The 3,346-nt window shown below is 34.1% G+C and overlaps 1 pseudogene; it reads right to left on the bottom strand.

Annotated features, from left to right (window-relative positions):
• Nucleotides 1–1,527: 1,527 nt before the first annotated feature.
• On the bottom strand, nt 1,528–3,135 carry LOC106111079 (annotated as a pseudogene).
• Between the last annotated feature and the right edge of the window lie 211 nt (nt 3,136–3,346).

Here is a 3,346-nt window from a genome sequence, read left to right as displayed (position 1 = left end):
CACAAGTTCACTTTTTACCGCGTAAACAATTTTAATTGACGGAGCGTCGTATAACACGTCTACTCTCTTCGCGGTGAGAGGGGGAAGAGGATAGATGAATGAAGTGTTCACTGAATGTCAAGAGGGTATTCTATTCCTTGATTTTTAATTCATAGTGTTAAGAAGAAAATTAGTATCGTTCTGTAGAATTGGCGCAACACTAGATTATCGGCACAAACGTCACGTCCCTAGCTGACAGCTGTCAATGTCATTAGAAGGATTGATGATTCGCGCGCATTTCTGACGAGTTATTTAGTGAAGAGTTATAATTAATATCGCTAGTTACAATTATATAAATTGTTTAAAACAGGGAAAACAGTTAAAATATGATTCATTTTATAAAACGAAATTTATATAAAAGGGTCCCACATCTAAAGACATATATCCTTAAACATTTATAGATTACGAGTAAAGGAAACTTTTTCTTCCTTATCAATGACGTTTATGTTCCCAAATAAATCTAACGTTGATACAGGAAAAAGAGGAAATTAAGTGTACACCTCTGTTGTAGCCACCCTACTCCACAAAGAATAGGTACAGGTAAGAAATTCATGGTTTATTTTTTATAAGCTTTCGACCGCAACTTCGTCCGCTTACTATTTAAAAAAACAAAAGTAACTAGCCTATGTGTTCTTCAAGACTATTCTCTACATATATGCCAAATTTCATCTAGATCCGTTCACTCGTTTAGGCTACAAATTTTAACAAACATCCATCCATTCATGCATCTAAACTTTCGCATTTATAATATTAAAATTAAATGTTGTAGTTTATTCGAAGTTTACTAATATTTCTTGTATCTATTTTTTTCATAACACACGTTTAAAAAGCGTGGGAATGAAACAAATCTACTCGTATCTCAGAGTGTCATTTTGTACATTTTGATACATTTTGATTGCTATGATCGTAACAATAGTGATTTTAAATTGTTAGGGCTTTGGCTTGTGTTAGGATTTGGTTAACATTACTCGAATTACGAGATTCGAAATCACGTCCACGTGATACGACTTCCGTAATCTTAACCATTAGAATATTGACGCTTCAATTTAATAGAAACATTTCAGTTTTTTAACTATTGTATAGTAACAAATTAGATATAGTAAGGTAATACTAAATAGTTTTAGATATAATATATTACAAAAGTAATAAACCTAGATCAGAACTTGTTAGTCCATTAAACTCCTACTGTGGAGCTAAATTATGAAAGTTGCAGTCTCTAGAGTCCGCGTAATTTGTTATACTATTACTTGAGAAGAGTTTACATTCATTTTTCTTAATCCTTTTTAATTTAATAACTAACTATTGATCCCAAGATTCGAGAAACATGTAATTTCATACACAGCGTCATTACGATAAACGTTTCACGCACGATTACAAGATTTGATAGAGATTAGAATACTCGAAAAGATTCAGAATTTTTTATTATAAAATTCATGATGTACAAAAAGAAATACATTAATTCAAAAAAATAAGTAGCATTTTCAAATTTTACATAAAATATTTAAATTACACATAACCAGAATTCCCAATTTTAAAGATATTTCGGCTTCTTCAATGTTATACCTTCAAATTACGAGGCATCAGTTCAATGTTTACATTGTCCGGCCTCACTTGCATACTCTGCTTACTGTACTTGATTCCACCTTCTCCAATATGGGTTTTGACAGTGAAGTTACGCAACAAGTGAACTAAACCAGCTTTCACTTGTAGAGTCGCATACCTCACACCAATGCACAATCTCTTACCTTCACCGAACGGCATATACATATTATTTGGCAAGTTATGCCGATTTTCACTGGAAAATCTATCCGGATTAAAAACTTCCGGATCCGAGAAAAGCTTTGAGTCATGATGGACTTCAAATATAGGAGTAAATATCTTCGTTCCTTTTGAAACTCTTACATTCCCACTGGGCAATACAGTGTCCATAACGCATTGTCTTGTTAAAAATCTTATTGGAGGGTACATTCTTAGCGCCTCATTGTAAACCATGTCTAAATACTCCATTTCCTGTACGGTGTCGTACGTCATATTGTTATATTTCTCAAATGAAGTGTCGATTTCTTCGTGAACACGTTTTAGGATCTCAGGATTCCTTCCTAACTCAACTAATGTAACGAACATTGCAGAAGCACTGGGCTCACTACCGGCAAGGAAGAAAAAGAACGCTTGAGCCGCTAATATCTCATCCGTCGGAAGTAACTCTAGTCCTGAATCGTGATCTTTCAATGAACCCTTATTTTTCAAACCAACACACAAATCTGCAAAATCGTGCTTTTTAACGTTCTCAGCTTGTCTTTTTTGAATCACTTGCTTTATAGCTCCAATGAAGAATTCTTCGTGTTTCTTAAAAATTTTGATTCGCAATAGTTTAAATAATCTATCATTTAGAGAGCCAATGGCAAATTGAATGTTTCTTAAAATGCTAGGTTTCATACCATCGAGGGCCATCTTAAGGAAAGGTGAATCAAAAATGGATTCGTTTCCTACTCCGAAAACCGCAGCTCCGATAGCGGCGTTACAGAAAGTAGTGAGCGTAGGAAAAAATATCGTGCTTTAATAATTCCGGTCGCTTATCCAAGTAATTAACAAAGTCTGTGGCACTGCGATCTAATATGTAATACATGCTTTTCAATTTGGTTGACGTAAATAGTGGTGACATATTCTGACGCATTACCTTCCATCTGTTGCCATTCATAAAAAGAACATTATCAGCGAGTTGATCACCTTCATTTATTTCAAATCCTCTGTGATTAAATGCATTGAAATCAACATTTAAAACATGTTGCACGTTGAGAGGGTCTTTGACGTAGAGCGCAGGAGTCAGCATAGACCCGACACCGACTGCAGGCTCATTAGGATACATTTTATAGACATCTTCGAAAATTTCAAACAGCGATCGTTTTGACGTTACAAACTCACCCATGGGACCGAAAACTTTGTTCTTCGGGTAGAATTTGACTCCACGTTTCTTCCAATATGTTTCATTATACAACCCAATTAAATAATAAATTGCCCATAAAGCGCCTGTTATAATTAAAATTGTTGAAATCATATTGCTTTATTTTCACTGACTTCGGATACAGGGGTATTTGTTATTACAATCTCTAACAAAGCAATGCTTACGAAGGCATCGCGCCACTCTTTAAATATATTGTGTTATCTATGAACTACAGATGATTAAACGCAAGAGTTTATCTAAATATACTTCTATGTAATTATTATTAAAATATGAAGAATAATATTATTGATTTAATATTTGTGTAAACTAGTTATTACACGCAGCATCACACGCATGAAATCATGG

The sequence above is a fragment of the Papilio polytes genome, unplaced genomic scaffold, assembly GCF_000836215.1.
Source record: "Papilio polytes unplaced genomic scaffold, Ppol_1.0 DF824180.1, whole genome shotgun sequence".
Taxonomy (NCBI): Eukaryota; Metazoa; Arthropoda; class Insecta; order Lepidoptera; family Papilionidae; genus Papilio; species Papilio polytes.
This window is presented reverse-complemented; position numbering and strand designations above follow the sequence as displayed.